The sequence below is a fragment of the Globicephala melas genome, chromosome X (assembly GCF_963455315.2).
Source record: "Globicephala melas chromosome X, mGloMel1.2, whole genome shotgun sequence".
NCBI lineage: Eukaryota > Metazoa > Chordata > Mammalia > Artiodactyla > Delphinidae > Globicephala > Globicephala melas.
In genome coordinates, this window is record NC_083335.1 from 118,415,746 (window position 1) to 118,430,250 (window position 14,505).

Sequence of the window (14,505 nt, forward strand, 5' to 3'; positions counted from 1 at the left end):
TGCCCAACAGGATGTGTGAGGCTGGCACAGCTGGGGTGGTGGGATTGGTCCCAGTGACACCAGCCGTCTCCCCGGCATCCTCTCCCCGTGGGAGGCCAAAGGGTGAGCATGTGCTTCCTGGGGAGCCCCCTCGGGGCAGCTGTGTAGTTGCCTAAGTTGCCTCCTTATATAGAGAGTTGAGGCACTGGGTCAGCAGAGACTGACCGGGCACAGATTCACGCCCCGGGCTCTGTCCTAGGATCACGGGGTACCAAGGGGCCCTGGAAGGCGGAGACAGAAGAAAAGTCCCGCCCCAGCGGAGCGCTCCTCCTGCTGAGGCAGCCGACCATTGGACAGCAGGGAAGGACGTGGACGGCGTGTGAGTGACGTGATCCGGGGCAGAGGACTCGGAAGCACCTCGTAGTTGACGGTGAGCTCTCAGCCCCGTGCTGGGGGGAAAGGGTTCTCCCGGGAAAAACTAAAGCTGAGCCAGTGCTGGCTCTCGTGGAGGCCGGAGAGGGGATTCCGGGCAGGGCGAGGGGTCTCCACACTGCCGGGGACCAGGGAGCAGGGGCAGTGATGGCTGCGTGGCGGGAAATGGGGACCTTTGGAGGAGAATCTGGGTCTGGATGTACAGGCGGGAGGGCCGGGGTTGGGGGGAAGCATGGACGGTGTCCTGGGGCGGCAGCAGCAAATGACGCAGACCGGGGGGCTAAACACCACAGGCATCCGTCCTCCCCCATCCTGGGGACCAGACGTCTGAGGTCAAGGTGTCCCAGGGCCGCGCTCCCTGCAGGGGCTCCAGGGGAGGGTGCTTCCTGCCTCTTCCAGCTTCTGGGGGCTCCAGGCGTCCCTGGGCTTGTGGCCGCCTCCCTCCCGTCTCTGCCCCTGTCTGCACGTGGCTTCTCTGTGTCTGGGTCCCTCCTCTTCTGTGTCTTAGAAGGACCCTGTCACTGGATGTAGGGCCACCCTCATCCAGGAGGACCTCATCTCAGACCCTTCCCTCCATCACCTCTGCAGAGTCCCTGTTTCCAAATTAAGTCACTTTCTGAGGTTCTGGGGCGTCCAGAGGTGGACTTACCGCTTTGGAAGGAACACAGTTCTGCCCACACGCCCCTCTAAAGAGGCTCCTTCCCGACTGTGTGCACCCCTAACCCCCAGCCCTGCCCCAAAGTGCCCCCAACCTGCACCCACAGCCCTACCTCCATCCACTTTCCCCAAGCGTCCGCAAACGTTCGCTCCTGTGAAAACCAGACATTCCAGGCTCCGCAGGCCACGCGCATCTGTCAACCAGATCTGGTCTCTCTCTCTCCTTTTTTTTTAACAACCTTTAAAAATGTAACAATTTATTCTTAGCTCACAGGCCCTCCAAACACAGGCCGCTTTTGGCCGGTAACCCCAGTGCATGCCCTCTCTGAGGTGAAGGTCAGGTAAATGAGATTTGTAAGGACAGACACAAATTAAAATGAAGGAAAATAATTTTATTTATTTTTAAAATTAATTTTTACTGGAGTAGAGTTGCTTTACATTGTTGTGTGAGTTTCTGCTGTGCAGCTAAGTGTATCAGTTATACATATACCCCTATCCCCTCCTTTTTGGATTTCCTTCCCATTCGGGTCACCGCAGAGCACTGAGGGGAGTTCCCTGTGCTCTACAGCAGGTTCTCCTTAGTTACCTATTTTATACATAGTAGTGTGTACCGATGTCCGTCCCAATCGCCCAGTTCATCCCACCCACCCCCACCCCCCCTTGGTAACCATACGTTTGTTCTCTACATCTCGTAACTCTGTTTTTACTCTGCAAATAAGTCCATCTGTACCATTTTTCTAAATTCAACATGGAAGTGATATTATATGATATTTGTTTTTCTTTATTTAGAGAGAAACACACACCACAGACAGAGTGTGGGTCATCTCAGAAGGTGGGAGGCCAAGAAAGATAACTTAAACTCTCTCTTCTGTGACATCAGGGCAAGGACGACCTCGCTCCAAGTTGCACACGTACCTACTGGCGCTAAAGCTGGGAGACGTGTGTTTTCTTTCTCCGGAGAGAGGCAGCTGGTTACCGTAGATGGGCCCCTATAAGCCAGGGGGTTTAGGGCAAACGCTGCGCGGCCCGCGGGGCAGTCAAGACCTGTTGCTTCAGGAAAGAGTGACTGTTTATCCCGACAAGGAGGCTGGGGTTGGTCGTCCCCTCCGGGCTGTGCGAGAAGGTGGGACTTTGCCGGTCCCTGCCAGGTCTCAGCCTGTGATGGGCGTCCCTTCCTGGTTTTGGGCTCCTTCAGTGATAAAACTGTGTTCTTCCCCTCCAGTCATTGTGGGGAGGTTTCCTGGGTTCGCAGGAGGCTTGGGGTTAATTATGTTTCCCCAACAGTGTGAGGCTGAGAATCTGCTCACGACGGCATCGCGCTACGTGGATCCCCCAGTGTCATAAATGACCTCCACCCCGTTCTGGGGACCCCTCTGCACATCCCCACAGGCACTGAGTGACTGGGCCATACCCGCCCTGCAGGGTCTTTGGGTGTTTGCCGTACCTGCTCAGAGAGCAATGCTTTCTTTGTTTCGCTGAGTGCCAACTCGGAACTCCAGGCAACAGTCCCCAAGTGCGCACAGGGGATATGCCGTCAAGGCTGTGTGACTTTGGGCAGCCTGCTTGCCCTCTCTGGGCCGCATCTGTGAAATGGGATTGAAGACAGTGCTTGCTTCCTCCCTCCACAGGGCGGCCCACAAAGTCCCTGAACAGAGCCCTGAGGCTTGGGGAGGGGAGGGTGGAAGGGGAGGGGCTTGTGCTGAGACTTTTGTCTGTACTGGGTCTGGAGGGGCTAGTATGGGGTGGGGAGGGAAGAGCCCGGAATAAAGCCAGGATTTTCCTGACTTTCTTAGAGCCCTGAGGATGCACTTTCCTGCCTCACCCCAGCACACTGATTCCTCCTCAGGGCTGCACCGGGGACCCCAGTGCTCTGGGGGCTGAGGCCTCCCTGGGATGGAGAAGCTGGGGTGCTGCGGGAACCCACCCACAGGAGGAGGGGCCCAGTAGTCTCCGGGACCAGGCATCACCCCCCCCACAGGGACACAGGGGTCCAGCCCTACAAGACAAGACCTGCCGGGGCATCTCACATGGGGGGAGGGTGTCCAGGACCAGGGACCCGTGACCACCCACCTCAGGGACTCAGGGAGCAAACCCAGAAGCCCCTTCCCCACCCCGCCAGCTCAAATCTTCAAGTCCAGCCCGGCCACCCAGATCAGACGAACGGACCCTCCTCTGTCACCAGCACAGTCACTGCTCACAAACCACAAAACACCGGATGGTTGTAAACCCCCTAAGGAAGGAACACGGCTGAGTTCATTAGTAAAGGGCCCCACTTCTTGCTGAAACACAAAAAGCAATTCATAGATGGGTTGGGGGTGCGGAAGGAGGGCAAGGAAAGCGGGATGAGGGTAGAGTCTGGAGCCCAATCCTCTCCCCGTGGCAGCTGCCACTTCTCTGTTTCATATGCGAAAAAAAAGAAATAGAAAAGTGGGTTCTGGGGCTTTGGAAGCCCTGGTTCCGACAGGGAACCGGTTCTGTGTGGCTACACGACATCCCGGCTAAGAACAATGTTATCAGTATCAACGTATCCATGGTAACAGATGCACCACCCAACGCAGGATATTCCATAATAGGAGGGTAACAGGGGAACCTGGGAGAGGGTGGGAGAGGGGTCCATGGGAACTCCGTGCCTTCTGCTGAGCGTCTCCGAAAACCGAAACCTGCTGAAAAACTTGTCCGTTAGTAACGAGGATGATCATAATATTAAAGGGCCAGGGGGGAGAGGCTAGGGGAACAGCAGGAAAATAAAAGGCGAATATCTGCAAAGCGTATCAGGGTCTCTGGAAGGAAAGCCGTGTCTCGGCAGACTCTCTGTTTTAGGTGATGAAACACGGAAGGAACACAGAGTAGTGACAGTTCAGGAAATGTCATTTGCGGACAGACCGCAGTACAAACTGAGTCACCGCCAACTTGCACTATTTCCGGCGGCGTCTCTCTGTCTCTGTCTTTCTCAGTGGAGTCCCCAGCGGGCAGTGGCTGACCTGCAGGACCTGAGGGTCCCGGGGAGGCCGCCCCTCTCATTGAGACACAGGGGACAGACCCCGGCCGCGGGTGAAGCCTGGTGCCTCTGGGGTCCACGCCAGGGACCCCGGTCCATCGTGGGCGTCCAGGTCAGAGGGGGAAACGGGACGTGGACTTGTTGACTCACTGACCCACAGGCCATCCTGCAGGGGCAGGGCCTGTCTCTCCCCAGGGTGCCCTCAAGGTGTTCCATCCCTGAGCTTTCAGGGCGATGCAGCCCTCAGGGTCCCTGGGACCAGCCAGCCCGTGGGGTTAGTACTCTGCGTGGTGACACTGCGCACTGGGTCTTTCCCACCCCGCATCACCCTGTGCGGTCCTAAAAGTTCAGGGCAGCCGGGGACCCCATTGCTGAGGGCAGCACAAACATCTACCAGGGCTGGGATCTCCTTCTCTAATCCCGGGAGGGGTGTGGTGAGTGGGGAGGGGGCAGTCACATCTCTCCTAATTCAACATCTCCTAGCTAACAACTCTAAGGTCTTCTGGAAAATCTGCCGGACGGAGGGATGATTTGAACATCCTTCGTGCAGCCTCGTGCGGTTTAGCAAGTGGACAAACCCGTGTCACAAGCACGATGTGGAATGCTTGCCTCTGGATTCCCTGTCCCTCCCTCAGCCAGGGGACACCCCAGCCCCTGTAGATGAGATGCACCATCTCCCGAGTTTCCTAGAGAGGGAAGCCCACGGTATGAATCCTGTGGTCTGGCTTTCTTTTAGCTCAGCGTGTTTTGAGATTGGTCCACGCCCTTGAGTATACGGGGAGCTCGGTGCTTTTCATAGATGAATCTCACTCCAACCCAGCGCACGTCTGTATCACAGTTGCTAGGTGCATTTTCCCATTGATGGACGCTTTGGTCATTCCCAGTTTGGGGTGACAAAAAAATCAAGCCGCTGTATGACATTTGGGTACAAGTCTTTCTGTGGAAGGGATTCTTCCTTTATTTGGGGTAAATTCCTGAGAGTGAAATTCGCGAGCCGCATAGGAACTGTATGTCTGGCTTTATAAGGTCTAAGAACTGCCTGCTTTTTGCTGTGTGCTCCCCAACATTTATATGCTGAAGCTCTGACCCCCCATGGGATGGTGTTAGGAGGTGAGGCTTTTGGGAGGTGATTAATTAGGGTTAGATGAGGTCATGAGGGTGGGGCCCCCATGATGAGATTAGTGTCCTTAAAAGAGAAGAAGATGCACCAGAGCCCCTCTCTCCATCACGTGAGGTCCCAGTGAGAAGGTGGCTGTCCGAAGGACAAGAAGAAGGTTTTCTCCAGAATCCCAGCCATGCCAGTGCCCTGATCTTAGACATTCAGCCCCAGAACTGTGGGAAATAAACGTCTGTGGTTTAAACCCCTCGACTAATGGTATTTGCTATGGCAGCTCGAGCAGGTTAATGGCAGACTGTTCTCCAAGGCAGCTGCACTATTTTAGATCCCCACAAACAGCGCTTGAGGGTGCTGGGTCGTCAGCATCCTTAGCAGCTCTCGTTATGATCTTTTTCGTAACCTTCCCGCTGCTTGTTTCTATATATATATGAGCTTTGATAGAATGCCTACCCTTAGATATCAAAACGTCCGCGTGATTCCAAAAAGCAGCTTTATTTATTTATTTATTGAGGCTGCACCGCATGGCTTGCAGGATCTTAGTTCCCCGACCAGGGATGGAAACTGCACCCCCTGCAGTGGAAGCACAGAGTCCTAACCACTGCACCGCCAGGGAAGTCCCTGTCAGTAGCTTTTAGCTGAAAAGAAAGAATGATTTCTCAGCTCAGTGATACCGTCTTATGGGCTCTTCCCTCCCTGGGAATTTGGTTACAACTTTGCTGGTTTAATTTATAACAAGAGCCTTTTTGAATCCTATATCATACCTGTGGGCGAAGTTAAATTTTCGTAACACCCTAAACATCCCCTACCCCGCAAATTCATCTTACTGTACATTCAGTGTGTTCAAGTGTGTCTAAAACCTATAGCAGATGGTACCCCGTAACGAACGTCGTTCAAGCTCTCTGATGAAGGTGCAGGTTTGACAAGAGTTCCTGTGACCCCCCCCAAAGAGGTTTTGTTTTCTTATCTTGTCACTGACGACGAACAGACGTACAGTGAATTACACATGAGGCCTCGCTGGGGTCGTCACGTTAAATGCTGTCCCACAGTCCAGAAATGTTTCCTCAAGGCCCCGGGGGGGCACCGGTCTAAAATGTCCAAACATCCAGGAAGAAAACACCCATCTCCTTCATCTGGCTAGTGGCTCTAGGTTCTAAAATCCTCCTCTGGTCTGAAAGTGTCAGGAAATTAGCAACTTTATCTTTGTTTTCTTTTGGTTTTTTTTTTTTTTTTTTTTTTGCGGTACGCAGGCCTCTCACTGTTGTGGCCTCTCCCGTTGCAGAGCACAGGCTCCGGACGCGCAGGCTCAGCGGCCATGGCTCACGGGCCCAGCCGCTCCGCGGCATGTGGGATCTTCCCGGACCGGGGCACGAACCCGTGTTCCCTGCATCGGCAGGCGGACTCTCAACCACTGCGCCAGCAGGGAAGCCCTGCTCATTCCTTTTTGAAGACGTTCACTTATCTTGTTTTCTTTTGTCATTGAAAGACAAAAGACATTGTAGTACCTAGCAAACTGGCTTGCCTCGCCCAAAGTTGTAAAGATTCCGCTTTTTTTTTTATTCTGAGGGGTTTGTACTGTTAGCTCTTACCTTTAGGGTTTTCATCCACATTTGCTTTCTTCGGAAAGCAAGTCCCGTTAGAGCAGGGGCCCCGTCAAAAAAGGCAACGTTGATTCCTATCCGTACGGAGTGCACAAAAGAACTCACTTTGAAATAGCTGAACTTAGGAACTTTTCCTCCTAAATGAATAGGGGAAAGGAAAGAAGGGAGAAGAGGCTTCAATGGGAAAAAAAAAAAATGGCTTGCTTTCAAACCCGGGTCCACAGCAGGGAAAGCGCACTGGCCCGCCAGGGAATTTCCTACAGATGGGTATCTTTAGGAAAGACAGATGGATTTCTAGGAGAACAAATGGTGCATAAGAAAGTCTGTGAGAATGTTTGTTTATGCCAGTACAGTGGTACTGTCTTCAAGGCCATAAAACTTCCCTGGAGACAGAATTTATGATGGTTTCAACCCTTTCCTGGGAGTGAAGTGTCCCAGAGGGAATTTATGGCATGTTTCACTCCCAGAAGTTTTTGCTTTCAGTCTGATAAGAGAAACTCCGAGAAGCCTTATTTTTCCTGCATCTGTTGAATCCCAAATATCTTCTGCTTAAAATAATTTCATACCCATCCTGGGGTTCCGAGGGGGTTCCCACATTTGCAGACAAGGCTGAGAAGAGAGCCACTTACCATCTTTCCTTTGTTCTGTCTACAGGGCAGCCTCTCTAAGCGAGACCCCGTAAGTACCCCTTCCTTTCTCTGCAGCCTCCCTGCTTGGGTTTTAGATGCTCAAAGTTGAGCCCTCAGCGGGCAGCCAGCACAGCTCAGCCCCGGGTCCCACTGAGCCCCTTTAGGGGTCACCGGGCTTTGTCTCCGATGGTGAAGCTGTGATTTCCCAAATGCCTCTGACTCAGCTCAAGGAGCCTGTTGTCACCCGCCCCGAGGAGAGAGCAACGTCCTTCTTCCCAATGGAGCTACTGACACCTTCTCAGTACACAGTGTAGCGACCTGAAAGCGCCCCCCTTAAAGTCATGTCCACCCAGAACCACAGAATGGGACTTCATTTGGAAGCAGGGCCTTTGCAGATGTGATGAAGTGAAGGATCTGTCCTCTGTGTAGAAAGAATCAGAATAACCCCAACCTCACTTCCCAAGGGCATGGGGACCCTGCCCGAGATGTGGGCACAGACGGACAGCTGTGAGACCCAGGTGCAAGACGGCAAAGCCCCTTAGGGCCCTGCCATTGCGGGGAGGGAGGGGAATATGGACCGAGGAAGCGGGTCCCAGGTGTCCGCCGGGTGTCAGGATGCTCTCCTGCGATGTGCACACGCTCTGCCTTTGCCCTGTTCCCAGCCTGGCGTTTGTCACCAAAGTCCATCACAAGATCCTCTTTTCTTTTAAAGGTTTTCCAAAGAGGAGGTGATAAAAATGAGTAGCGAATGCCCGATTCTGCCGTGATGGGAGAGCACACCGCCCGCATGCGTGTGAAGCGCGTGTCCTATAAAATCTGGAGTGAATGGAGCTCCACGCAGCACTTCGGTGAGTCTCCCGGGAACACCCGAGGCCACCGATGCCTGGCCAGGGGGGAGGGAAGCAGGGGCCCTTCCTCTGAATCCTGCTGCTTGACCCTCCTTCTTTTTGGGGGGGGGGGTCAGTTTCTCTTTTATTTCAAATAGTTTCACCTTCATTAAGAGCTTACAAAACAGTCAGGTATATGCATTATCTCATTGAATCTCCATTTTGCGAGGAGGTAACTGTAAGTTCAATTTTAATGCTTGTTCTATAAATTAAAAACTTGCACATTAATAATTGAACTGTTAAAAGATTATGTGTTCCTGGAAACCATTCTCCTATAGAATAGTAACAGTACAGAGGTTGGTTGGTAGGAAGGAATCTTCTGTCTCTTAGAAGGACCCTGTCATCGGATATAGGGCCACCCTCCTCCAGGAGGACCTCGTCACACCCTTCACTGCATCACATCTGCAGAGACTCTCTTTCCAAATAAGGTCCCGGTTCCCAGGGTATAGGATGGGGACACATCTTTACGGGGGTCCACTGAGCCAACTGCAGGGCCCCTCCCAGCAGAGGGGCCCCAGGGTGGGTCCCGCAAGCTCTCTGATTAAACACACAACCTGCAGCCTGTCCTGCGGCCCTACGCGCCCTCCCATGTTTCTGGGGTAACCCTATGGGGAGGGCCCCACCCCCCACCCAGCTGCAACCACAGGAACACACGCTGCTGTGGGTCACTCCTGCCTCGGTCTCACTGGGAGGTCTCTGAGGCTCTGGCTGCCCGTCACCCCCCACCCCAGGGATGTCACCCTCGTGGGGTCAGCCAGGGTGTCCCCACTTCTCTCCCCACATGAGGGGGCTCTGACCTCCAGAGTGCCTCCCTCCTTCAGGGGGCCGGGAGGGGTATCACAAAGTGAGTTGCCTGAAAATCTGACAGCTGCCATCTGTCAGCACGGCTGGCTTGGTTCCTGGCAGGAAATGCCAAGGGTTGGCCCCGTAAGCTCAAGGTTGGCAGACCCACAGGGCACCTCATGCAGCCTCGTGCCTGCCCTGTAGGACCAGCAGAAAACCCACAAGGTCGGGATCCACCCAGTCCCTCCCTCCAGGGCTCCCTCGGGATTCATTAGCAGCCAACAGGGCATGAGCTCTAAGTATGCACCTGCTGAATGCCTAAAAGAAGGGCTGCCCCACCCCTTCCCCAGAGAGGAGCTACCAAATCCATGTCTGAGCCTCCTTCCCCATAGGCAGTGGGTTCATGGCTTGAAGAAGGGGTCCAGGCTACACGAGTCAAGTCAGAGTTCCCCCAGAAAAGCCTCATTTGCAATTAAAACGAAAACAACACACACACACACACACACACACACACACACACCTTTCTCTCATCCTTGACATTTCACAATTACACATTCATTCCTTTGGTTATGTAGTGCAGTATTGAAAGTTAATATCCATTGAGAAGGAAGGCATTGTGTGGTATTAGCTGTGCCCTCGTGGAAATGTAATTGGTGGGTCCTGTCTTGTGAGCAGCAGGGTGGGAAATATGGGGACAGTGAAAAGGGGTGGGGTGGGGTGGGACAGGATCGCAGAAGAATCGATTCTTCACTGCCAAGATTCCCACGTTCCTCAGGCCCCTGTGTCTGGAAGTTCTCTTCTCCTCTGCTCAGCCCTGCTTCCCCCGCCCCACAGTCTGATACCGGGTTGGTAGCCGACGTGTGCAAACCTGACCACCCGGTCACTCCTGACCCTCTGCGCCTCTGTCCCATCAGGTTTCCCAGAGAAGAACTTCCTTGTGGTCCTGATCGGGCTGGTGGTGAGGGCAGCGGTTTTGTCCAGCATGGGCCTGAAATTCCTCTGTAAAAGGCAACACCCGCCCCCCACCCCCACCCCCCAAAAAACCTCGAGAACAGCATGACGGAGGCCACACACAAAAGGGCCCACGCCTGTCACCCCGTGCACGCAGAATGGCCAGAAACCCAGATTCAAAAAGCAGATTTGAGGTTGCTTAGGGCGGAGGGAGGGGAATGAGGGCAGGGGGCGGCTGCTAAAGGGATGGCCCGTCTGCTGCCTGAGCCCCATACGTGGCCCAATGTCCGCACTGGTTCTCTCCTGATGGCCGGGTCGGGGGGAGTTTGACTTTCCCGTGTGCTTGCGGGCTTTACGCTTCCCGCAAAAGGCAGTCATTATTTTGTGCTCCAAAGAATAAACTTTAAAAAGAGATTAGGATTGACATAAATACGCTACCGTGGGTAACAGATAGCTAGTGGGAACCTGCGTTATAGCACAGGGAGCTCAGCTCCGGTGCTCTGTGATGACCTAGGTGGGCGGGATGGGGGAGGGGGATGGAAGGAAGGTCCAAGAGGGAGGGGATACAGGTATACATAGAGCTGAATCACTTCACTGTACAGCAGAAACTAACACACCATGGTAAGCCAATTATACGCCAATAAAAAATGAATAAATTAGTTTATTGATTAAAAAGAAGAGGCTTTCAAGAAAGAGGCAAAGCCAGGGGTCTCTGCAGAGAGCACACGCGTGTCTGGAAGACGGGTCCTGAGGACGCCGCCGGGCAAAGCGACTGTGAGCTCAGTACCGGTTAGGGGCTGTCCCTGGTGTCACAATTCGGAACCACCTGCTGGGTGACCGTCCAGGCACGGGCGATGGAGGCTGGCTATGGTCACAGCCACCACACGGGGGCAGCGGTGAGCAACCCGCCCATTTCCCGGCCCCAGTTTCTCAGCTTCCCAGGCCCCGAGGGGGGTGGTGTCTGGCCCGAGGGGTCGACTCAGGGCGGTGGCATCAGCCCTGGCTGCAGATGCAGGCTCTGTCCCCTTTGCCGGCTGGCTCGCCACGCCTGTGCAGCATGTGTTGAATGCCAGGTGACCACCTGGAGTGCCTGGGGCACGGGCATCCCTAGGAGACCACCCAGCCAAGGGGCTGCGGGCGTGTGGAGGAAGGTGGGGGCATCCCATGTCCGCTGCGGACGTCTGTGGACCATTGCATACACAAGGACCAGAATCACTGATGGAGCGTCTTGGGGTTCTCCTATAGCATGCAGCCCTGGGGGACACCTGGAGAGACTTGGGGAGTCCTGGGGGGCTTGGGAATGTGTAGGGCCCCCAGGGCCTCCGTCTGGGGGGATGATAGTGGCTTTGGCACCAGACAGAGGTGATGGTTGCACAACACTGGGAATGTGCTGAATGCCGTCAAACTGTGCGCTTAGCATGAATTCTGCAGCTCGCGAGTTAAACGTCAGTAAAGCCGTTTTTAAGAAAGAAAAGAACGAACACATCACGGGCATCTTCATCTCCGAGATGCCTGCAACCCAGGTGGAGGAATGGGTTTTCGCCGCCTCTTGGGGGGCAGACAGACAGCCTCCGACTTAGGACAGACGGCCCCATCCTTGCTGTCACACTACCACGTGCAGACTTCGAAGCTGGCATCTGTGCTCCGCCCTGACCCTCCCCTGTCCGGGTGTGACCTCTCTCCCTTTCAGGGAAAACCGTTTATGATAAGTAAAGAAAACGAAAAATCGCCTGGATGTTTATTCACGGACTTGTATGAATGCAATGGTGTGGGCTGTGCAGAAATTGTAAGGAGACGTAGATTCATTTCTGCGCCTAAGGAAAGATATTCGTGGTGTATTTTTAGTAAAATTAAAAAGTGACAGGACTTCCCTGGTGGCGCAGTGGTTAAGAATCTGCCTGCCAATGAAGGGGACACGGGTTCGAGCCCTGGTCCGGGAAGATCCCACATGTGGCGGAGCCTAGAGCCCGTGAGCCACAACTACTGAAGCCCGTGCGCCTAGAGCCCGTGCGCCTAGAGCCCGTGCTCCTCAACAAGAGAAGCCACCGCAGTGAGAAGCCCGCACACCACAACGAAGAGTAGCCCCCGCTCGCTGCAACTAGAGAAAGCCCACTCGCAGCAACGAAGACCCAACGCAGACAAAAATAAATAAATAAATTTATTAAAAAAAAAAAAGAAAGAATGAGCGAAGGCATTGAGGAAAATAATCACAAACTTCCCCCCAAGGTGGCCAACATGGGGCATCCCCAAAACTCGATATGAACAACAAAGACACCTATCTCCCTGCCCATCTTCCAGCCACGGGGGGAAGAAGGACAAAGGGAGTACAGACAGGACGAGGATGGAAAACGCCCAGCTGAGGACAGTTCTCTTCGGTGGCGTGTCTCTACAACCCCACATTAAACATCCAGGCTGGGTTCCGTCCACACGCAGAAGAGACCCATCTCCCAGGCGGGGCTCGCTCAGGCTGTTGGCCAGGGAAGCAAACAGCAGAGTCGCGCCCCAGACACAGAGGGAGACGCCCGCTCCGATTTCCTGGGACGCCCTGAGCCCAACCGAAGACAACACTACAAAGAAACGGGCGTTTCACGAAAGGCTGCGGCCACTGATAAGGAAGATTTCATTTAGAAACTTCCATGTTTGGGGTTGGGCCAGAGCTAAGAAGGCGTCTCTTTCAAAAGACGTGCGGTGCTTCAGAGAAAATAGAAAAGATGAGGTCTAAGTGGAGGAAACACTCGCTATCGCTGTGGCCGAGGAACCCGTGACCCCGAGATACCCTGTGTCATCACCCCAGAGAGCCTCTGGCCACGACGCCACCTGAGACAACCTGGACCTGGAAAGACGGGCTTCTCGTGGGAGCATCAGCTCCGGCTACGGATGGGCTTGGCCCCGGCACACTCTTATGTACACGGATGGGTTTACAATAAAAATCAGAACCTGGCAAGTCAGCCCAAGCCTGGGCTGGCCACCGGCAGGTTCCAGAGCGGACCTGTGCACCGGTGGGACAGGCACCCTATGGGAAGGGTAAGCTTCCCTGGCATGGGGCCGGGGACCCGGGCAGGTTTCAGGAGGCCAGAGGGAGGGGGTAGGGGTGCACGGTGAGAGAAAAAGAGTGTTATTTCTTACAGCAGAGTCCAGGGCGGCTCTAACAACCACACACTGAGGGCCTAAAACCACAGGCATCCATCGTCCCCCCAGTCCTGGAGACCAGAAGCCTGAGGTCAAGGTGTCCCAGGGCTGCGCTCCCTCCAGAGGCTCCAGGGGAGGGTCCTTCCCGCCTCTTCCAGCTCCTGGGGGCTCCAGGCGTCCCTGGGCTCGTGGCCGCGTCCCTCCCGTCTCTGCCTCTGTCTTCACGGGGCTTCTCCTCTGTGTCTGGGTCTCTCGCCTTCTGTGTCTTAGAAGGACCCTGTCATTGGATGTAGGGCTACCCTCCTCCAGGAGGACCTCAGCTCAGATCTTTGACTTTATCCCATCTGCAATGGCCCTGTTTCCTACTAAGGTCCCGTTCTGAGGCTCTAAGGGATGTGAACTTGGAGAGTTATTAAAAAGTGCAGCAAAGATTACCACCCCCAGCGGACAGGGCGCTGGTGGTCCCTAAGTGCCGGGGCCCCCAGAAGCAGCAGCTGGGAGGACAGGTCTGCAGGTTCCCCGAGAACGCAGAGGGTACAGCTCACCCGCGCCGTGTCCGTGACCGGAGCGCCAGGCCAGGAATCTTACAGCAAGGCGTGTCCCCTCCTCCAGGAAGACGCTCCGCCACCACGGCGGAAGTGCTTTTGTTGGGAAAGGTCATGAGAGCAGCCCCTCCCCTCGGGAGAATCCCGGAGACCAGCCCGGCCTGACCCCGAGGGCACGGCCCAGCCTTGTGCCGGGAAGTGGCCCTGGAGGGTCTCTGGGGACCTCAGAGCGCACGGGGTACCCTGTGCCTCAGCCTGCGAATTTCTTTATTTTTCTTTCTTTTTTAAGAAAATATTTATTTATTTATTTGGCTGCGTCGGGTCTTAGTTGCGGCACGCGTGTGGGATCTTAGTTCCTTGAACAGGGATCGAACCCGGGCCCCCTGCATGGAGAGCGCGGAGTCTTAGCCACTGGACGGCCAGGGAAGTCCCCTCAGCCTGTGATGTTCACTTCTCGCTCTTGCCCTGGGCTCTCAGACCGGCAGGACTGCAGGTCCCGACGTGCACCCCACCACGCCCTTTTGCAGCTTTGCAGAGCTCGGCCTCGGCCAGCGAGGGAGGTGCGGCGCAGCTCAGGGGGGCGGGGTGGGGTGACCCTGTGGGACTCGAGGGACATTGTTCCAGCTAATGATTAAGAACTCTCCAGACAATAGGGGCTTCTTAGACAATGGGTGAATTTCCAGGATGTCCGGCCCCCTTCCGAGAAGGAGGGGAGATAACAAAATGTAAAAAAGGTGTCTGTCAAAGACCAATCAGGCAGCTGGGGACAAGTTCCCTCTCTGGTCCGAGCCTAAGCCGGG

The 14,505-nt window shown here is 54.8% G+C and overlaps 1 protein-coding gene across 2 annotated transcripts in view; it reads left to right on the plus strand.

Annotated features, from left to right (window-relative positions):
- The window catches only part of CSF2RA (colony stimulating factor 2 receptor subunit alpha), a 44,458-nt gene that overhangs the window by 21,917 nt on the left and 8,036 nt on the right, over nucleotides 1-14,505 (plus strand). For both annotated transcript variants that reach the window (XR_009560728.1, XR_009560729.1), the window contains 3 exons: nucleotides 239-409; nucleotides 7,436-7,459; nucleotides 8,123-8,258. The gene's annotated coding sequence lies outside the window, so the exon portion shown is untranslated. The remainder of the gene's footprint in view (nucleotides 1-238; nucleotides 410-7,435; nucleotides 7,460-8,122; nucleotides 8,259-14,505) is intronic.